General features: G+C 47.0%; 1 protein-coding gene across 2 annotated transcripts in view; it reads right to left on the bottom strand.

Moving 5' to 3' along the window:
- Positions 1-22756, bottom strand: part of cdh5 (cadherin 5) — a 57136-nt gene extending 34380 nt beyond the window's left edge. Inside the window, exon 1 of one of the 2 annotated variants that reach the window (XM_041192096.1) lies at positions 22533-22756. The gene's annotated coding sequence lies outside the window, so the exon portion shown is untranslated. Of the gene's footprint in view, positions 1-1642; positions 1768-22532 lie in introns of those variants that run through there. The other variant, XM_041192097.1, reaches the window with a different exon arrangement.
- Between the last annotated feature and the right edge of the window lie 380 nt (positions 22757-23136).

Genomic DNA, 23136 nt, shown 5'->3' with positions numbered 1-23136 from the left:
GATGATCCTTTGAATGCGGAGGCTGGTGGGGTGATAAGTGAGGACAAGGGGGACCCTATCATGGTTCTGGGAGGGAGAGGAAGGCGTGAGGGTGGATGCGTGGGAGATGGGTTGGACACGGTTGAGGGCCCTGTCAAGCACTGTGGATGGAAAACCTCGGTTAAGGAAGAAGGAGGACATGTCAGAGGAACTGTTTTTGAAAGTGGCATCATCAGAACAGATGCACTGGAGGCAAAGGAACAGAGAGAATGGTATGGAGTCCTTACAGGAAGCGGGGTGTGAGGAGCTGTAGTCGAAGTAGCTGTGGGAGTCGGTAGGCTTGTAATGGATATTGGTGGACAGTCTATCACCAGAAATTGAGACAGAGAGGTCAAGGAAGGGAAGGGAAGTGTCAGAGATGGACCATGTGAAAATGATGGAGGGGTGGAAATTGGAAGCAAAATTAATACATTTTTCCAAGTCCAGACGAGAGCATGAAGCAGCACCGAAGCAGTCATCGATGTACTGGAGAAAGAGTTGTGGAGGGGGCCGGAGTAGGACTGGAACAAGGAATGTTCCACATACCCCATAAAGAGACAGGCATAGCTGGGGCCCATGTGGGTGCCCATTGCCACACCTTTTATTTGGGGGAAGTGAGAGGAGTTGAAGGAGAAATTGTTCAGTGTGAGAACAAGTTCAGCCAGACGGAGGAGAGTAGTGGTGGATGGGGATTGTTCGGGCCTCTGTTCAAGGAAGAAATGGAGAGCAATCAGACTATTCCGGTGGGGGTTGGAGGTGTAGAGGGATTGGACATCCATGGTGAAGAGGAGGCGGTTGGGGTCAGGGAGCTCGAAATTGTTGATATGATATAGGGTGTCAGAGGACTCACAGATTGTAAGTGGGAAGGGACTGGACAAAGGGAGAGAGAATGGAGTTAAGATAGCAAGAAATGAGTTCCGTGGGGCAGGAACAGGCTGACACGATCGGTCTGCCGGCACAGTCCTGTTTGTGGATTTTGGGTAGGAGGTAGAAGCGGGCTGTCCGAGGTTGGGAGACTATCAGGTTGGAAGCTGTGGAAGGAAGATCTCCAGAGGAGATGAGGTCAGTAACAGTCCTGGAAACAATGGCTTGATGTTCAGTGGTGGGGTCATGGTCCAGGAGGAGGTAGGAGAAAGTGTCTGCGAGTTGAAGCTCAGCCTCTATAAGGGAATATTGCCTGGAATGTTACTTGTGGGTTTGACCAAGCAGAGAGTCTTTTTGGGAAATGCTTTGTAAGCTTTGTAAGACTAGCCTTAATTGTGTAATTGTAATATTGTGTGTTTAAGTTTTCATTTATTTTTGTTAATAAAACTTTTGCTTTTAATTTTGAAAATCCCAAAAGTGTTACTGGACCTTTTACTGCTGAAATTAGTACCTCTTCTTCTCAGCTTCAGAATACAAAAACAAAGCTTATGGCCCGTAAGCCAAATGTCCCTCTGGGATTTGGGTTGTGAAGCAACCGGCTGTGGTCATATCATTATCAAGCAAGTTGCTGTTAAAGACATGATGGGCCAATGACCTCCTTGTGTGCCGTGTATCTATCTATATTAACCAGACAGCTAACACTACAACTTGAACTATTTAGAAGACAAATTACATTGCGCAAAACATGTGTCTGCTGTACCTTATTTACCGGTTGATCAGTGTTTCTTGACTCTCTGAAATGCCAACTAAAAAATATCTTGTGAGTTTAGTTCAGTTGGTAGTGCTCTTGCCTCTCGATCGTGGATTCAGGTTCCACACTCGGCCTTTGAGTTTGCAATGAAGGCTTGATACCCCATCGCTTCTATGAAGAGAATGCAGTGCTTTCAGTGATTTTAGTGCTGGAAGTGCTGTCCTTCAAATGGACAATGGTCCTATTTACATGTTATAGTAGATCAGGTAGTTAAAGATCCCATGGGACCAGTCTAAAAAGAATAACAAGTTTCCTGGTGTCCTGACGATGTTTGCCTCCCAAGCCAAAAGCAAATCGTTCATTTCATTGCTGTTTGTTTCGACACTGGTACAAAATACTGATAGATATTGGACTACAAATGTATTGTGTGTTAAGAGCTGAGAGACAAAATACAGCGCTATAAAGATGCATCTGTTTGGTCCATTGGCCCAAATATTGACCAGGATTTTGTGCTCCCACCTGCAGCTGCATCATAGCGGGCGGGAGTGGACAATATCGCCAGGGCGAGGAAGTCTGTTTCATGTCGGGGGGAAAACAGTTTGCGATCGCCTGCTCCTGATTCCAATGGGGGCGAGCTTTTCCTGCCACACCATGTTGAGATCGACATTTTAATACATTTGAATATCATGCATTCTCATTATAATGACTGCTCTCCCGATCAGAGGGCACGTTGGTGTCTAATTAAACCAATATGTTTCTCAACTGCATCAAAGCGACATGAACTTGGTGACCTGCACATTGGCCATGACTTTGAGGTTTGCTCGCCTACCTTGCGTCACACAGCATTCGAGGCACCTCAGGTTCAGTTCCAGGCTTGGCAGGCAGCACCTCATCACTTCAGCAGGGTTCCACAGGCAATGCTCTACCTAGCAGTCTAGTGGTAAGGTGGCGGTGGTTTGTAATTGTGCTGTAGGGCAAGGGCTCGACTGGGGGCTGGGGGAGGTGGTGGGTGTGGGGTGGGTTGGGTGGTGGGGAGAGTGGACAGAATCAAGGGAAGGGGCTGCAGGACAGGGGCTCGACTGGAGTAGGGGAGAGTGGTGAAGGTTGCACACACGTGAATAGGAGGGTGTGGGTTGGAAGTGTCCCCTGGGCCAGGATGGGGAAGGGTGTCTTAGAGAGGGTCATAAGCAAGCTGGGGCCAGGATGGAAGGACGATGGAGGGAAGAAGTACTTCAGTTTACATTTCTGACCTTGCAGAGACTGCCCTTGTCCCAGTCCAGGGAGGGGGGAGGATATGTCAGTCCAGTGGCTGTCGTGCCCAGCATGTTGTGTGCAGGACATGGTCGTAACATTAGATACATTGGTCCAGGGGGTTTCTGGTTTAATACTGGGTCGCAGATGGCACACTCACAATCAGGATGGGCCTCTGCAGGTTCTAGATAGGGAAAAGGTAGTGTAGGGGGATTCAAAGGCCTCATGGGGTGGGGGAGGTCGGTGTGGGGGGTTGGTCTCCATATTTCTCTGTGTAATAGGCATCAATATGGGGAGGGGTAAAGTCTACATGGGGCATTGGTGCATCCAACTCAAACAATTTAGGGGTTAACACAGGGATATCCACCACAATCACAATCAAGCATTGGAGAGGGAGGCTTGAGAGTTGGACACAGGGGAGCCTGAACATTATTCTCCTCCAGATGATGGGAGGGATTTCCACAGTCACACAGAGAGGGTCCAGGCTGGTCTGGGAGTGGGACCTCAGCACTGTCATCTTGCAACCTAAAGTGATGGTGCAGCACAAAATTAAATTGAGGGAAAAACTCTGCTGTGAGGGCCTTGAGGGCTGTTTGGAGGATTGGCGGTCTGCACTGGGGGGCTGATTATGGGGGCACCCAAAAGAACTGCATGTTCCCAAATGAGAAGAGATGCACAGCTAAGACATGTAAGGAGCCTGTCAATGACAATGCAGGGAATCAAGTGAGTGAAGTAATGAAGAACATTCATGCGAGATTAATCCTGAATCGTGGCACTCATTGATCTCTTTGTATTAACCCCTTGTTTAAAGCAGGCCAATTGCCCAGAGTGATAATGAGGTCAAGATCAATCGGGTGACTGGACAAGATGTGTCTCAAAAGCAGGAGCTCAGAGTCTTGGCACTGGTAGGTTCTCAGATGAGAAACCTCAGCCCTTCTCTCCCCCCTCAAATAATCTCAGTTCCTCAATGGGCATTAGATCTCATGTGTATTCCAAAGAGCGTAGTATTAGAGTATAGTGAATGAGGATCCCTGCTCCTGGCCAAAGCAATCTCATAGCAGTCGGTCATTTAAAGGAGTGGGGGAGGAACACCTTGAAATGTACCTTGCGCTGGCCAGAATTTCAGTAGTGGACAGGTGCTGACACTGGAACCAAGCCCTTGAACCCATAGTTGCTCATTAGTTATCGACAGGAATAGGACCTCTGCAGGCTGATGCTGACACATGTCTGTTTCTCATTGATGCTGCTGCAGAGACGAGACCTTCAGGAAGATGGAGCCTGGATTTATTGCTGCCTGCGTAATCACACACAGGCAGGAAAGAAGAAGGAGAAGATTGTGATGGGGGTGCCAGGTAACCAAGAGGAGGAGCTCCACCCCCATGAGCAAGGGGCAGGTGGACCCCCTCTGGGCACAGAGGGTGAGGCTCATCGAAACATCATGCGTAGGCGGCTCTCAAGACTGAGGATGTACAGAACACGTCTTTTCTGCAGATGAGCGAGAGACAGTCTCGCCAATGCTTCCACGTGTCCAGGGATCTGGTGGCTCACATATGCCACATTCTGCAGGAGTTGATGCCACGCGGAGTGGGAGGACATCCATTGCCAATGGCTCTGAAAGTCGCCGCTGCTCCCAACTTCTACGCAAGTGGCTCTTTCCAAGGCTCCACTGGGGACTCCGCTCAAGCATCCACACTCAAGGGAATATAGGAGATGACAGACGGCCTTTTTGCCAAAGCACACAATTATTTTGACTTTGCTAGAGGTCAGGCAAGTCAGGATGCCAGAGCACTGGCTGCAATTTCTGGATTCCCACTGGTACAGGGTACCATCGCTATGTGGCCGTAAAAGCTTCCTGGCAACAGGCGCTCCGACACATCAACAGGAAAGACTTCCGCTCCCTCAATGTGCAGCTGGTCTGTGACCACAAGAAACAAATAATGCAGATGTGTGCGAGATACCCAGGAAGTATTCATAACTCATTCAGCTTGAGTAGGTCACAGATCCCGAACATCTTTGAGGGGCGACACAGGATCCAAGGTTGGCTTCTTGATGCCAAGGGGTACCCACAAAGGACATGGCTGATGATGCCCATGTGGTGGCCACAAAATGCAGCTAAGAGAAGGTACAACAATGTTCATACTGCAACACGAACATTGGTGGAGCAGACCATTGGCATGTTGAAGATGCGATCCTGATGCTGGACAGGTCTGGCGAAGGACCCCAGTACACACCCCAGGGGGTCTCATGGATCATCGTAGCTTTCTGCGTGCTGCACAGTCTGGTGCTCCAAAGAGGGGAGGACTTGCCGGATGCCAACATGGAGGAGTTGCAGGTCTCCTCCGTTGAGGAGGACATCGATAGGGATGAGGGCGAAGAGGTCCAGGAAGCCAAGGCTGCATGTGAAGAGGCCATAGCATGGGCTGGATGAGACTGTGAGGTCCTCATAGCCACAAGATTCCACGAGGATGACAAGTTGCGGTGAGTTTCCTCTTGGACAACCACCCTCCATCATGGGCCCACAAGAACACCAGCTTTACTATCCCTCTCATTTCAACCATGCACTTCAATCTGACTGTGATTACTCACTCATTAGGCTGATCGTTGTCCAGATCCTTTGAAGGATGATGAAGCCTTGGGAGCATGTGTCCTTGCTGAGATGAGGTGCTACCTGGAGAAAGGAGTCCCAGCATCAGACGTTAGAAGATACTGCCTCTTCAAGCATTTCTCCAGCATTCCAGTCGCTATGGTGGCCTACAAGAGCCAGGAGGTGCTCTACAATCTTCAGTGCACTCGTAGCTATATGCCTTCAGTCTGACAAAGAAGGAGATCCATCTCATCCAATGGGACAACGTATTCTGTGTCACCTCCATGATCTAACTTAGGCCAAGGCAGCCAAGGAAGTTCCGCAGGTCTTAATCCACTTTGAGATGATTCGGTCCTCTGTGTTACCTTCTTCTCCATCACATTGACATCTGCCACACTCACTCAGGGCTGGGGGCCTGCATTCATCCTTAACTTTCCATGGATGTGGAGCACCTGAGGATGATGATGTTCACATACTTACCTGTCATACATAAAACTGCTTCCTCTTTAAAACATGCAGTCTGCCTTCATGGACAACCCTGGCCCTTGTGAACTCCAAAATGCTAAGACACCATCATGGCTACCATATGTGCTGCCAGAGCATGCTCAAGGGCTCCATTGACTGCAACAAATCACCATTTGGATTTATCATCACTGACCTTGGTGAGGGTTTAGGTGAGGGGGTGCAACACAGAATGTATGACCCAATGCTGCATCCCTACATCATTGTCATTCTATGCAAGATTTTAGATAAATTAAGAAGTTCTAAATGTGTTCAAATTAAGGCAGTAGTGGTATTAATGTGGAAACATACTGAGTCCTTGTTGAGTGTTTATGCAGAATTTTCACAATGTAATTCTGGCAACCCTGGCCAAATGATCCAAAGGCCCTTGTCCTTCTAGCTTGGCTCAGGAACCTTTCACAACAATAAACATTGATGCAGAATTTCAACATGCCCTTGCTTTCTTGAATATCTGGTAGTCAAGATTAGTGAGAATCATTTAACCAGAACAACCGTCCAAATTGTCCATTTTGACAGCAATGATTCTCAGTGATAATCTGTTTTTGTGGTGTCAGCTGAGGGATTCAAAGTAATGGAATGGGATCTATTATCTCCACCTGACAGGGCTGACAGGGCCTTGATTTAGTGACTCATCGAATTAAACATGACTTGGAGGAGATGGTAGTGTACTGAGAATGTCACTGAACTCAAAAACCCAGGCTAATGCTCTGGAGACATGGGTTCAAATCCCACCACAGCAGCTGGTGGAATTTAAATTCAAGTGATAAGTCTGGAATATAAAGCTTGTTTCAGTAATGGTGACCATGACAACTATAACTGAGTGTCATAAAAGCTCGTCTGGTCCATTAATACCCCTTTAGTGAAGGAAATCTGCCATTCTTACACAGTCTGGCCGACATGTGACTCTGGGTGCGCAGCAATGTTATTGGTCCTTAACAGCCTTCTGAAATGACTAAGCAAGTGACTCAGTTCAAAGGCAATTAGGGATGGGCAACAAATGCCTTTTGCTAGTGAAATCCTCATCCCATGAAAGAATAAAGAGAAAAGATAAGCACGTAGAGAAGATAGACTAAGAGAGAGCATACATTTATTTAGCAAATTTTATGATCTCATGACATCAAAGCATTTTACAGCCCATGAGGAACTCTTAACTGTAGTCACTGTTGTAATGTAGGGAAGAAAGCAGCCAATTTGCACACAGCAAGCTCCCACAAACAACAATGTGAGAATGACCAGTTAATTTGTCTTCTATGATATTGGTCAAGACACCTGAGAGAGCTCCCTCTATTCTTCTTCAAAACAGTGCTGTGAGATATTTTACAGAGCTTGAGAGAGTGCTCAGGATGTTGGTTTAATGTCATGGTTGAAAACCAGGACTTGCCAGCTGGTCAGCTGCCTGAATTCAGCTCAGGAGGAAAACCCACCCTAACAAGGCATAGTCATTCTGTCTGCAAGGACTTGCTGACAGTGAGCTCATATTCCCCAGTGTCCTTCCCATAGTTTTGAGAGAGTTAATCTGATGTAACCTGCATTATTCATCTATTTTAGTATTTGCACAATAATTGACATTACTACAGCACTGCTAATGTAGTAAAACAGCCCAAGGTGCTTCACAGGAGAGTTATTAAAAATACTAGGGAACCTTAGAAATACTAGGGATTAAGGGTCTAGTGAGAAGGAGGGATTGGGGGAAATTGGTGTTAGTTAAAGAATGGTACTGGAGAAATTAATGGGACTGAAAGCTGATAAATCTCCAGGACCCTGATAATCTACACCCCAGGGTACTAAAGGAGGTGGCCTTGGAAATAGTGGATGTGTTGGTTGTCATCTTCCAAAATTCTATAGATTCTGGAATAGTCCTGGCAGATTGGAGGGTGGAAAATATAATCCCACTATTTAAAAAAAGGAGTTAGGGAGAAAACAGAGAATTACAGACCAATCAGTAAAAGGGAAACGCTAGAGTCAATTATAAAGGATGTGATAACAGGACACTTAGAAAATATCAATGGGATTAGACAAAGTCAACATGGATTTAAGAAAGGGAAATCATATTTGACAAACGTAATGTAACTAATAGAATAGATAAGGGAGAACCAGTGGATGTGGTGTATTTGGATTTTCAGAAAGCTTTTGATAAAGTCCCACATAAGAGATGAGTGTGTAAAATTGGGGTAATATATTGGCATAGATTGAGAATTGGTTAGCAGATAGGGATGAGAGAATAGGAATAAACGAGTCTTTTTCAGAGTGGCAGCTGGTGACTAGTGGGGTACCGCAGGGATCAGTGCTTGGGCCCCAGATATTCTCAATACATATCAATGATTTGGATGAGGGAACAAAATGTAATATTTCAAAGTTTGCTGATGGCACAAAACTAGGTGGGAATGTGAGTAGTGAGGAAGATGTAAAGGGGCTTCAAAGTGATTTAGGCAAGTTGAGTGAGTAGGCAAATACATGACATGCAATATAACGTGGATAAGTGTGAAGTTATCCTTTTTGTCTCAACAAACAGAAAAGCAGAGTATTATTGAAATGGTGATAGATTGGGAAATGTTGATGTACAAAGGGACCTGGGTGTCCTTGTACACCAATCACTGAAAGCAAGCATGCAGGTGCAGCAAGCAGTTAAGAAGGCACATGGTATGTTGGCCTTCATTGCGAGAGGACTTGACTACAGGAGCAAGGATGTCTTTCTGCAGCTGTACAGGGCCTTGGTGAGACCACACCTGTAGTATTGTGTGCAATTTTGGTCTCCTTATCTAAGAAAGAATATACTTGCCATAGAGGGAGTGCAGCGAAGGTTCACCAGACTGATTGCTGGGATGGCAGGATTGTCATTTGAGGAGAAATTGGGTTGATTAAGCCTATATTCACTGGAGTTTAGAAGAATGAGAGGGGATCTCATTGAAATGTATAATATTTTGACAGGGCTGGACAGACTGGATGCAGGGATGATGTTTCCTCTGGCTGGATGGTCTAGAAAAAGGGGTCACAGTCTCAGGATATGGGGTAGACCATTTAGGACTCAGATGAGGAGAAATTTCTTCACTCAGCGGGAAGTGAACCAGAGGAATTCTCTACCACAGAGGCTGTGCAAGCTAAGTCGCAGAATATATTTATGAAGGAAATAGATAGATTTCTAGATACTAAAGGAGTCAAAGGGTACGGGGAGAGAATGGGAGTATAGCGTTGAGATAGAAGATCAGCCATGATCATATTGAATGGCGGAGCAGGCTCGAAGGGCTGAATGGCCTTCTCCTGCAATTATTTTCTATGTTTCTATGTTTGACGTTGAGTCATAGAGGGGGATGTTTGGACACACATCCAAAAGCTTGGCCAAAGATGTAGGTTTTAAGGATTGACTTAAAGGAGGAGAGAGAGGTGGAGAGGTTTAGGATGGGAATTGCAGAGCCTTGGGCCCAGGCAGCTGGGGGCACCTCTGCCAATGTTGGGGCAAATGAGGACAGAATTGCAGAAACACAGTGATTTCAGAGGGTTGTGGGGCTGGAGGAGATTATAGAGATAAAGAGGAAGCAAGTCCATGGAGGAATTTGAACACAAAGATGAGAATTTTAAATTTAAGAAGCTGTCGTACAGGGAGCCAGTATAGGTCAGTGTAGGTCAGTATAGGTCAGCAAGCCCAGTGACAATGGGCGAATGGGTCTTGGTGCATAAGGGCAGAAGAGTTTTGGATGAGGTCAAGTTTGTGGACTTGGGAGGCAGACTAGAAGAGCATCGGAATGGATGAGATAAAAACAAAAAAACAAAAAACAAAAAACAAAAAACTGCGGATGCTGGAAATCCAAAACAAAAACAAAAACAAAAACAGAATTACCTGGAAAAACTCAGCAGGTCTGGCAGCATCGGCGGAGAAGAAAAGAGTTGACGTTTCGAGTCCTCATGACCCTTCGACAGAACTTCTGTCGAAGGGTCATGAGGACTCGAAACGTCAACTCTTTTCTTCTCCGCCGATGCTGCCAGACCTGCTGAGTTTTTCCAGGTAATTCTGTTTTTGTATTGGAATGGATGAGACTGGAAATAACAAAAGCATGGATGAGAATGGGCTGAAGCATAAATGAGCTAAATGGTGTCCCTTGTTCTTTATCTTCTGTAGTGAGAGGAGATTCAAGTAATGTCAGCTTCTGCTGAATGCCAGTGGACTGGAATCACAGTCTGTTGGGTGATCAATGAACATCTTGGAAGGAGCCGGTGTAAACTTTCTTTGCTATTGAAACAAAGGTACTAATTCCTCTAATTTAAACAGGTTAGCAATTTCATCAAAACGTTGGCAAGTATTTCCCACAATGTGTTATCACGCTGGTTACTCATTGTGTAATGTGATGCCAACCCCTAAGAGACTCATGCACCAGAATCATTGCTTATTTTATTTTCAGAGCACCGCAGTAATGTCCTTGTGAAGTCTGAGGGTCAAACTCCAGCTGCAATAAAATTCCAAACATGTCTGCACTAATACAGTCGGGAGGGAGTTGCCCTGGGAGTCCTCAACATCGACTCCAGACCCCATGAATTCTCATGGCATCAGGTCAAACATGGGTAAGGAAGCCTCCTGCTGATTACCACGTACTGTCCCTCCCTCAGCTGAGGAATCAGTGCTCCTCCATGTTGAACACCACTTGGAGGAAGCACTGAGGGTGGCAAGGGCGCAGAATGTGCTTTGGGTGGGGGACTTCAATGTCCATCACCAAGAGTGGCTCGGTAGCATCACTACTGACTGAGCTGGCTGAGTCCTAAATGACATAAATGCTAGACTGAGTCTGCGGCAGGTGGTGAGGGAACCAAGAAGAGAGGAAAACATACTTGACCTCATCCTCACCAACCTGTCTGCCGTAGATGCATCTGTCCATGACAGTATCGGTAGGAGTGACCATTGCACAGTCATTGTGGAGACGAAGTCCCACCTTCACATTGAAGATATCCTCCATTGTGCTGTGTGGCCCTGCCACTGTGCTAAATGGGATAGATTTCAAACAGATCTAGCAACTCAAGACTGGGCATCCATGAGACGCTGTGGACCATCAGCAGCAGCAGAATTGTACTCATCCACAATCTGTAACCTCATGGCCTGGCCTATCCCCCACTTTATCATTACCATCAAGCCAGGGGACCACCTTTGGTTCAATGAAGAGTGCAGGAGGGCATGTCAGGAGCAGTACCAGGCATACCTAAAAAATGAGGTGTCAACTTGGTGAAGCTACAACACAGGACTACTTGCGTGCCAAACAGCATAAGCAGCAAGTGATAGACAGGGCTAAGCAACCCACAACTAACAGATCAGATCTAAGATCTGCACTCCTGCCACATCCAGTTGTGAATGGTGGTGGATAATTAACCAACTCACTGGAGGAGGAGGCTCCACAAATATCCCCATCCTCAATGATGGGGGAGCCCAGCACATCAGAGCAAAAGCTAAGGCTGAAGAATTTGCTACAATCTTCAGACAGAAGTGACGAGTGGATGATCCATCTCAGCCTCTTCCAGAGGTTCCCAGCGACACAGATGCCAGTCTTCAGCCAATTCGATTCACTCCACGTGATATCAAGAAATGGCACTGAATACTGCAAAGGCTATGGGCCCTGACAATATTCTGGCAATTGTACTGAAGACGTGTGCTCCAGAACTTGCCGCACCCCTAACCAAGCCGTTCTAGTACAGCTACAACACTGGCATCTACCCGGCTATGTGGAAAATTGCCCAGGTATGTCCTGTCCACAAAAGCAGGACAAATCCAACCCAGTTAATTACTGCCCCATCAGTCTACTCTCGATCATCGGTAAGTAATGGAAGGGCTATCAAGCAACACTTGCTTAACAATAACCTACCCACTGACACCCAGTTTGGGTTCTGCCAGGGCCACTCAGCTCCTGACCTCATTACAGCCTTGGTTTAAACATGGACAAAAGAGCTGAATTTCTGAAGTGAGGTGAGAGTAACTGCCCTTGACATCAAGGCCATATTTGACCGAGTGTGGCATCAAGGAGCCCTAGCAAAACTGGAGTCAATGGGAATCAGGGGGAAAGCTCTCCGCTGGTTGAAGTCATATCTGGCACGAAGGAAGATGGTTTAACTGGGATGAAGTCCCACAGCACCAAGGCAGGCCTTTTAAACAGCCTGACATGGCACCAGCCAGCCCTGATGGCTGCCTCTGACCTCTTTCCAGAGTTGGTAGGCCCGACTCTAGCCCACACACACACCGCCTTTGTGGGTGGGCTGAGCCGGGAATTTTCCAGACTCTTGCTACCCACCTCAGTGACGAAAATTCAGCCAATATATATATCGTAGGAATTTGCAGCACAAAAGGAGGACCATTTGGCCCATTATGCTGGTGCCAGCACTTTGAAACAGCTATCCAACTGGTCCCATTCCCTTTGCTGTTTTCCCCTATCCCTGCTATTTGTTTTCCTTTTCAAGTGAACATATGACTGTATTGACCAATCGCTACACAGCGTGGGCTACTTGGGTAACTGTAAGTCTCGAGCTGGGGGTGATTGAAGAAGCACACATGGTGTTAGTGTCCTGTTCTTAATTCCAATAAACCACTAGTGTTTGTTCAGTTAATTGGTCTCTCTGCCTGTATTGTTTCAAGCACCAAATAATGTGTTAATGTCAAGGGCACAGCTCACGTTCGCTGGACAAAGTGAACCTGATGACGAAAAACATAAAACCCTCCGAGCCACACACTATCCTGACTTGGAAATATATCGCTGTTCCTTTACTGTCACTGAGTCAAAATCCTGGAACTCCCTCCCTAACAGCACTGTGGGTGTACCTACACCTCATGGACTGCAGCAGTTCAAGAAGGCAGCTCACCACCACCTTCTCAAGGGCAGTTAGGGATGGGCAATAAATGCTGGCCCAGCCAGCGAAGCCCACATCCCAGAAATGACTTTTTAAAAAATGGACTGCATTTCTTTTCTCCATTCCTAACCTTTGTTGGACTTTTTCTTGCTCTGTAACGATAGCCTGTACAACTTGTCAAACCACCTCAGAGAAGGGCATTAGAAGTCATAGTCAGTGTGATGGAAGTCACGTAAGGGCCAGTCAGAATAATAGTTGCTGATTCACTTCCTACAGACGAACATGAATGAACCAGTTGGAGTTTTATGATACTCTGGCAGCTTTCACAATCATTATTTCTTTAGATGATAGGCTAAATTTTGATACAGTTTACTGAGTACAATTTCACAACTAACCCCGACTAACAACCAAAAGATAAGGAAGCGGGTGGGATGGTTGGTGGATACTGGACTATACGCAAAATGGGTTCACCGCAAATCAATAGCCCGATTTACACTGGTACAATCGAAAAGATGCTACACACGTGACGTGAAGCGAGCAGCTGCTTCATTGCGAGACCATGTCATTCTGCCGGGGGCTGTAAGGCTGCAAACCCTCCAGGGTTGTCCTGGAGTCTCCAGGGGTTGAACATTAATCTCCAGAGCACTGCACTGGGCAAAAACCCAGAAGGAAATTCACAAAGCCATGAAGCAATAAGGGGCTGTAATTTCCAAACCCCCCCCCAGCATCAGATTCGGGGGATACCCCAAAGATGCGCTGGGGAATCCGTCTTGGAATTTCAAAGTTTAAGGTTTGCACAGCAATTGCCCAGAAGTGCAAACATCCTCCGGGCATCTGTCTGGGAACTGTCTGAAAATGTGACTTAAATCGCAAATTTCAGATTTTTCCAACTGGGTTACATCAATAGTTACCAGAAAAAGTTAGAGGAATTAAAGCCTCTTCTAACTCCTGGGTAACTATTGTAAAGACTTGACTGACGCCCCTACAGAGCTCTCCCCACACCCTGACTAAGGATATTCCCCAATCCCCCATGAGATACTCCCCACCTGCACAGGACTCCGCTCCCCCACCCCACCATCCCCTGACCTGACCGGACTGCGCCCCCCCAAACTAACCCAACCAACTCCACACCCGACCCGACCCAACCCGACCCTCCCATCTCCCCGATATCCAATGTCCCTCCCAAGGTCCCACCTCCCCCCACCCCCAACCTGCCCCAACACCCTGCCCGCAGACCCGACACCGCCTCCCCTGATCTGGCCCCCATCAAACCCCAGAACTCCACCCCCCCCAATCCCCTGAGGTCTGCCTTCCCAATCCTTCCAAGGCTCGACCATCCCCAATCCCCGACACCACCACCACCACCACCCCCCCACCCCCCCCCCCCCCACCCCCAGGTCCAACTCCATCCAACCCGAGGTCCGAGAAACCCCCTCACCCCCTGAGGTCCCACACCTCACACTGCCCAAGGTTTGAACCCCCCCCACCCTACCTGAGGCCCGAACCTGAGGTCTGACCCCACCCCCCTCCCCTCCTGAGGGACAACAATTTATATTACAGGGGAAAAGGATGCCGATTGGTTTGCAACATGCATCTGATTGGCTGAGTAATATGTTCAAGCCTTGCGCCTTTTTTTGAATTACGTGGGAGTTTGGGGAGCCTATAGTTCCCCATTGCTTTCTCCATGGCAAAACCTCAGCCAATCGGAGTTTACCTGTCAACCAATCAGCACCCTTTTCCCCTGCAGCATAAATTGTCGTGGCTGTTTGAAATTTGGCACTCTTGTCTTTGTCCTGATGAGTGCAAGACCAAAAGCTTCAGCCACACGTCTCGCTTTTCAACGATAACAAAAGGCCGTAATTTTCCAGGCCCTCCCCACCGTTGGAACCTCCGGTCCCGCCAATGTGAATGGAGATTCCGATGTCTTGTCGGCCCTGCCCGGGGGGGAAGGTTGGTGGGAACCCGCCGTGGGAGTGCTGGAAAATTCCGGCTCAAGAACCTGTTCCCTTTCCACCAGGCTATGGGACAGCAGTGGAGGACGGGTCAATGCGCGAGTGCGCTGGGTGGGGGTGTGGGTGCGGTTTGAAGTGTGATGTTATGAGAAATGTACCTTTCACAGGCTTTCCGTTGAACAGGCCTTTTAGACTCAAGGTTGTTCATGTCACTAGTTTGTCCAGCTTGTATAGGAGACATTTTGACTACTGTGGTTACCTATTGTTTGTGGGATCACAACGTGTGACTGTGTGGGGCGCAGCTAAGAGACTGCTAGGCTTGAGGGAACATTGCAATCCAGCGCCCATGACATAGAAAGTTAGAGCATTGTCAGAGCGAGACTGCGCCACTGTGAGAGTCACTGTTTAAAAATAAGAGGCTGCCCCTTTAAAAGAGAGATGAGGGGAAATATTTTCCCTCAGAGGGTCGTGACTCTTTGGAACTCTCTTCATCAAAAGGCAGTGGAGGCAGAGTCCTTGAATATTTTTAAGGCAGAGGTAGATAGATTCTTGGTAAGCAAGGGGGTGAAAGTCTATAGGGGGTAGGCAGGAATTTGGAGTGGAGGTTACAATAGATCAGCCATGACCTTATTGAATGGCGGAGCAGGCTTGAGGGGCCGAATGGCCTACTCCTACTCCTAACTCGTATGTTTGTATGTAAAATGGGAACAGGGCAGATTGAAGTTGAAGTGAATAACATATTTGAGAGTACCGTGGATAAACACATGAGGGAAAAAGGAATAGAAGGATATGCAGATAGAGTGAGAAGATAAGGGTTCGGAGGAAGCTCACATGGAGCATAAACACTGGCATGTATCAGCTGGGCTGAATGGCCTGTTCTATGCTGTAAGTTATACACAATTCAATGTGGTTCTTGGTTCAAACATGGACAAAGGTGAGGTAAGAGTGACTGCCCTTGACATCAAGGCCGCATTTGATCAAGTGTGGCATCAAGGAGCCCTAGCAAAATTGGAGGAAATAGGAATCAGGGGGAAGACTCTCCACTGGTTGGAGTCATACCCAGCACAAAGGAAGATGGTTATGGCTGTTGGAGGTCAGTCATCTCAGCTCCAGGACATCACTGCACTATTCTTCAGGATAGTGTCCTCGGCCATCTTCAGTTGTTTCATCAATGACCTTCCTTCCGTCATAAGGTCAGAAATGGGGATGTTCGCTGATGATTGCACAACGTTCAGCACCAATCGTGACTCCTCAGATACTGAAGCAGTCCATGTCCAAATGCAGCAAGACCAGGACAATATCCAGGCTTGGGCTGACAAGTACCAAGTAACATTTGCACCACACAAGTGTCAGGCAATGACCATCTCCAACAAAAGAGAATCCAGCCAACACCCCATGACATTCAATGGCATTACCATCACTGAAGCCCCCACTGTCAACATCCTAGGGGTTACCATTGACCAGAAATTGAACTAGACTAGCCATATAAATACCGTGGCTACAAGAGCAGGTCAAAGGCTAGGAATCCTGCGATGAGTAACTCACCTCCTGACTCCCCAAAGCCTGTCCACCATGTACAAGATACGAGTTGGGAGTGTGATGGAATATTCGCCACTTGCCTGGATGAGTGCAGCTCCAACAAAGCTCAAGAAGCTGGACACCGTCCAGGACAAAGCAGCCCACTTGATTGGCACCACATCCACAAACATTCATTCCCTCCACCACTGACACACAGTAGCAGCAGTGTGTACCATCTACAAGTTACACTGCAGGAACTCACCAAGGCTCCTTAGACAGCACCATCCAAACCAACGACCACTACCATCTAGAAGGACAAGGGCAGCAAACACATGGGGACACCACCACCTGGAAGTTCCCCTCCAAGTCACTCACCATCCTGACTTGGAAATATATCACCGTTCCTGCACTGTCACTGGATCAAAATCCAGGAACTCCCTCCCTAACAACACTGTGGGTGTACCTACACCACATGGACTGCAGCGGTTCAAGAAGGCAGCTCACCACCACCTTCTCTAGGGCAGTTAGGGATGGGCAATAAATGCTGGCCCAGCCAGCGAAGCCCACATCCCATGAATGAATAAAAAAAACAAAAATGTGGTTGGAGCTGTTTGTGTGGAGGCTACAGCACAGACTGGATGGGCGGAATGGCATGCTTTTTGTGATGTAACTTCCATGAATTTATCTCTTAACTTCCTAATGTTTACATGTGCTTAACCACAGTGCGCATCAAAGCTACGTCCAATTAGCAAATCCCTTCACAGGGTTTAATTTCACCCAGTCAGTACTGTGGGCTCATTTTCAGTGGTCCAGGAGAAAGTGTAATCTTCAAGTAATTCAGTGAAGGCGTTTCAAAATTTCCTTTGGTACACCAGAACCCTTTTGGTGACTTCATATTCACTGGAGTTCAGAGTAAGGGGCATAGTGAAGGCAAACTGCGTTGTATTTAGATGATGATATTTGACCAGGCTCTGGCCATAACACAGTGTCATTTTCTTAGTCATTGGCAGTGATTGCATCATGTAGCATGAACTTGGTCCATGTGACCTCCTGGACAGCTTTCAACAACAACCTGTATTTATATGTTTATAAATATTTATATATCTGTATTATTAACAAAATAAAATGTCCTAAGATACCTTACAGGAGTGCAAAAAGCAAAATTTGACACCCAGCCACAGAAAGAGATAGTCGGACAGATGACCAAGAGCTTGGTCAGAGGGGTAGGTTTTAAGGAATGTCTTAAAGGTGCAAAGAGAGGTAGAGAAGTGGCATGGTTTAGGAAGGAAATGCAGGGTTTAGGGCTAAGGCAGCTGGAGGCACGGCCGCCAATGGTGGAGAGACTAAAATCAGGGATAACCAAGAGGCCAGAATGAGCAGAGCCCAGAGATCTCGGAGGGTTGTGGGTCTGTAGAAGGTTACAGAGATAGGGAGGGACGAAGCTATGGAGGGATTTGAAAGCAAGGATGATAATTTTGAAATGGAGGCATTGTTTAACCTGGAGCCAATATAGGCCCATGAGAAAAGGGGTAACGTGTGAACCCACTAACGCCAACCCCAACATTTTGTAAATTGTGAGAGAGATCTTAAAAATCAAGAGATGTGGTTTAGAAATCGTGAGTGAATTTTTTCCAATCAGTTGGTTGACAGTTGCTTTATAAACTTCATTAGAGTCTTTTTTAATTTCCAGTTCAGAGCTCTTTAAAAAGAACTATATCACTGCATCCAACAACACTTTACAATAAAGCCTACTTATAATGCCTGCATGTTAAAGGAGGATTGACCCTCCCACCAGAGCCACTATTGGCTGAAACACTTGCCTCCTTATAAGATGAAATCTAACCCACGTGTTTTAGCATAATGCATCAATACTTTAAAAATGCATTCATCGACTGTGTTACCACCTTCAAAATTGAGCTATTCAATATGATAATGGCAATTAAGTTAAAACAAACACATGGACAGCAAGGTTCTTTTTAAATTCTTTTTGTGGGATGTGGGCATCGCTGGCAAGGCCAGCATTTGTTGTCCATCCATAATTGCCCTCGAACTGAGTGTCTTGCTGGGCCATTTCAGAGGACAGTTACAATACATCACAATGGCCCCGAAGCCATTTCACGTACCGAGGAGTGTTAATTGGCTGGAAGCGGAACTTCCACCCCTCTGATTGGCCAGCAGCTCTGTAATCCCAGTGGCCCCAGTGGCAACAGTGGGGGCGCTACAAGCAGTCCCAGATTCGAAGTCCTGGAGTCCAGACCAGTTCAGTGTTCTGGGCCCCATGGTGGGGAGGGGAGGTGAGGCACGAGGAAGGGTGGGGAGAGATGGGCGGGGGTCTTGATGGAGAGAGTGAGGGGATGAGGGAGCACTCATGGGTAGAGAATGGGGGGGGGGCGGTGTTGGTGGAGATGCAGACAGGGAACCCCTGCAGACAGAGAGGCACCCCACCCCCTACCCACTCAAGGCCCCAGCAGGGGTGACCTGCTGGGCTTCCCCAGACCCCGGAGCTCCTCCCGCCTTCCTCAGAACTGAGGCTGCCCAAGGCCTTGTCTGCTCCAGAGAAGATTGTGCAGGCGGTGGGAAGGCCACACAGGGAATTTTACGGGTCTCCCTGCCTGCAAACCCATCGGCTGCAGGCCGTATAATTCAGGCCTTGGAGTGGGACTTAAACCCGCACCATCTGACTAGGAAACAAGAGTGATAACTACATGTCTTTCTTTGCTGTCTCCTTGAGGAGGGTTCTGGTTAGTCAGTAATCTATTCTTATCGCTCACTTCCTTGTGACCTTATTTCGGTTTTCCTTCCCACAAAATATTGGAAGTGATCCAACTATAGAATTCTATAAGGCAGCTCCTGGAAGTCACAATGTGTCATTGTATGGTACACGAAGGATCCAGTGCTCCCATGGTGTGGGCTTTTGGATCCAGGGCAATAAGCCTGAAGATGAGCAGATTAAGATTTTGTCTGCGGCACTTCTTTTTCCACTTTGCAACCAAAATGTAGGATCCTGCCCTGTATTTCTTAGTATTCAACGATTTGCAGGTTTTGGGTCAAAATCCCGGAACTCCCTCCCTAACTGCACTGTGGGTCTACTTACACCACAGGGACTGCCGTGGTTCAGGAAGGCAGCTCGCCACCACCACCTCGAGGGCAATTAGAGACGGGCACTACATGCTGGCCCAGCCACCAATGCCCACATCCCGTATAAGGGTAAAAAAAAAATAGCATTTCACTGCCCTTCGAATTGTTTCTCTCACTTTATTAAAAACTGCCATGCTCAGGATTCAATCATAGAATCTTGCAGCACAGAAGGAGGCCATTCAGCCCATCGCACCTGTGTCGACTCTTTTGAGGGTTAACCATCCCCTGCTCGTTCCCCACAGACTGTTATTTTTCCTGTTCCAAGCATTTATCCAATTCCATTTTGCAAGTTACTATTAAATCTGCTTCCACCATCCTTTCAGGCAGTACATTCCAGATCATAATAACTCGCTGTGTGAAAAAAAAAAAATTCCTTTGACTCTTTGGGTTTTTTTTTGCCTCTTTGTGTATTTGCAGGGCTATGGGGAATGATTAGGAGGAGTGGGGCTAATCGGTTAGCTCTTTCAAAGAGCTAGCACAGTCTCAATGGGCTGAATGGCTTCCCACTTTGCTGCGTGATTTTTTTGATTCTGTGATTCTGTATCCAATTCTCTTTTGAACGTTCTTATTGAATCTGCTTCCAACAGTCTTCCCAGAGACCAACAACTCACTGTGCGAAAAATAATCACCCCACCGCCCCCCCACCCCCGCCGGTTCTTTTGCTAATTATTACTAAATTTCCGACTCTGCTTATCAAACTGCCTGCCAGCAGGAGTGTTTGTTTTGATTGTCACATCTCAGATGCCACCCTCAGGCTTTTGGACATGAAGCTCTTTTTTACACCTGCCTTTGATTGGATCAGATTTGAACAATGGTTGGCAAAAGGCCAACGTGGGAAAAGGGGACAGGATAAAACCAGCAACAACTTGCACTGATATCACAGGTTTTAACGCAGTGAAATGCCCTTCAGAGGTGTGCCTTCAAACAAAACTTGATACTGAAACGCTTAAGGCGATGTTAGGAGAGATGAACAAAAGTTTGGCCAAAGGGGGTAGGTTTAAGGAGCGTCTTAGAGCAGGAGGAAGAGGGAGAAGTGGAGAGGTTGAGGGGGTGAATTCCAGAGCTTGAGGCTGAGACAGCTGAAGGCACGGCTGCCAAAGAGGGACTGAGTGAAATCAGGAATACATAAGAAACCAGAATTGGAGGAGTGCAGGTATTTAGGAGGATTGCTCTCTGGCTAGAGGAGATTAGAGAAACAGGTAGGGCTGAGAAACTCCAAAGAAAGACTGCTTTAACATGTTAGACTATGGCTACTAAGGATGTTATAAAAAAGTACAGCAACCTTGAATGGACGGTTAGTAAATCAGAGAAAACAATGACCACGCTGAAAACAATTTTTGAGAATCTTTTCATTTGTCCTTGTTGATCCATGGCTTCATTGCACAATTCAACATGTCTACGAAGCCAGATATGAAAAGCACACACCTAATAAAGGTGCATCAGAGTGGGACTAAAACACATGAAATGGGGCAGACGTATTGATCCTTAATGAAGAAGAGAACCTTTGCCATTTTTGATCATTGCCTGACATGCATTGGAAATAGCAAGGGATAGAGTCAATCCTAGTTACCAGCTAGAATAGAGGAAACTGCTCCAGATAGAGGAAGCCACCAGTCCCACTTTGTGATGAGAGCCACAAACTTCTTCCTTGTAAAGTTTTGTGCTCAAACAGGGTAATGAGAATGTTAATGCTCAGGAGGGGTGCACCTTTCTTTTCAGGGAGCCAGGGGCAACGATTCTTTTCTGAAGTGAACTTGTTCTTAGTAAATATTTTAATGCCGTGATTATATTTAAGGCATGGGGAGGAAATGCAGCACCCCAATAGCAGTTTCCCAGGCCACGTACAGACTAAAGCTCCATATGAACATATGAATTAGGAGCAGGAGCAGGCCACTCGGCCCCTCGAGCCTGCCCTGCCGTTCAGTAAGATCATGGCTGATCTGATAGTAACCTCAGCCCCACATTCCTGCCTAACCCCCGATAACCTTTTGCCCTCTTGTTAATCAAGAATCCATCCAGCTCTGCCTTAAAAATATTCAAAGACTCTGCTTCCACTGCCTTTTGCTCCCTCTAACTGTCCCCATCAAACACTCCCAGGACAGGTGCAGCACGGGGTTAGATACAGAGTAAATCTCGCTCTACACTGTCCCCATCAAACACTCCCAGGGCCAGTACAGCACGGGGTTAGATACAGAGTAAAGCTCCCTCTACACTGTCCTCATCAAACACTCCCAGGACAGGTACAGCACGGGGTTAGACACAGAGTAAATCTCCCTCTACACTGTCCCCATCAAACACTCCCAGGACAGGTACAGCACAGGGTTAGATACAGAGTAAAACTCCCTCTACACTGTCCCCATCAAACACTCCAGGACAGGTACAGCACGGGGTTAGATATAGAGTAAATCTCCCTCTACACTGTCCTCATCAAACACTCCCAGGACAGATACAGCACGGGGTTAGAAACAGAGTAAATCTCCCTCTACACTGTCCTCATCAAACACTCCCAGGACAGATACAGCACGGGGTTAGATACAGAGTAAAGCTCCCTCTACACTGTCCCATCAAACACTCCCAGGACAGATACAGCATGGGGTTAGATACAGAGTAATGCTCCCTCTACACTGTCCTCATCAAACACTCCCAGGACAGGTACAGCACGGGGTTAGATACAGAGTAACGCTCCCTCTGCACTGTCCCATCAAACACTCCAGGACAGGTACAGCACGGGGTTAGAAACAGAGTAAATCTCCCTCTACACTGTCCTCATCAAACACTCCCAGGACAGGTACAGCACAGGGTTAGATACAGAGTAACGCTCCCTCTACACTGTTCCCATCAAACACTCCCAGGACAGATACAGCACGGGGTTAGATACAGAATAAAGCTCCCTCTATACTGTCCCCATCAAACACTCCTAGGACAGGTACAGCATGGGGTTAGATACAGAGTAAAGCTCCCTCTACACTGATGTGGGTCAAGTACCACATAAGTTAAAAGTCTTGGCTCTCTGGCCCAGCAGGATGCTTGAAGCCGTGCTCCCCCAACTAATTTGCTGGGGTTTCCCTGATAAGATAGCTAAGTTGCCCCTCCAGTTCCTTCAATCAAATTCACTTACCTCTTTTTAAATCACTTTGTTGCGGTCTGATTCAGAACTCCACAAGTCCAGTTTACATCCAAAAATAAGGAATATTCAAAAGGAAAAATATGTTATAAAGATTTCAACGAGTTGACTTGTGTGGTCGTGATGTTGAGCGTGACATTCCTGCTTTCCCGATCAGTTTGTTCCTTTGCTGCTGCTGTGGGGACCCAGCCTGTTTGCCATTCAGTCATTTCCTGACATTGTCTCACACTTTTGTGATATCAGGGCTGAGGGCTGAGAGTGTCGGAAACCAGATAAATTGAACGTAATTACACCAAAGTAGCCTTTTGATTCCCAGAGAAACAAGTGACGGTTGAAATAATTGTGCTGTATGTCAAATAATGGGTTGAGGGAGCTGCCCGCAATTTGACCTGCTCATACTGAGGGTGTTCTAAATCCAATTCAAATAAATGTTCATCTGTGGCTGTTTTGCTTATTTTCGTGTTTTCAGTGCCTCTTTGAAACCTAAAATTGATTCAGTGAAGTGGTTATGTGGAAGCAGGGTTATACCGCAGAAGAAGCACAAGTTCTTAACCCTAGGGAGTCTGTCACATTTGACCCATGGCTGTGCCACTGTTCC

The sequence above is a fragment of the Carcharodon carcharias genome, chromosome 7, assembly GCF_017639515.1.
Source record: "Carcharodon carcharias isolate sCarCar2 chromosome 7, sCarCar2.pri, whole genome shotgun sequence".
In the NCBI taxonomy this organism is placed as follows: Eukaryota; Metazoa; Chordata; class Chondrichthyes; order Lamniformes; family Lamnidae; genus Carcharodon; species Carcharodon carcharias.
The sequence above is the reverse complement of the archived record's forward strand: the minus strand, read 5'-3'. Positions and strand labels throughout refer to the sequence as shown.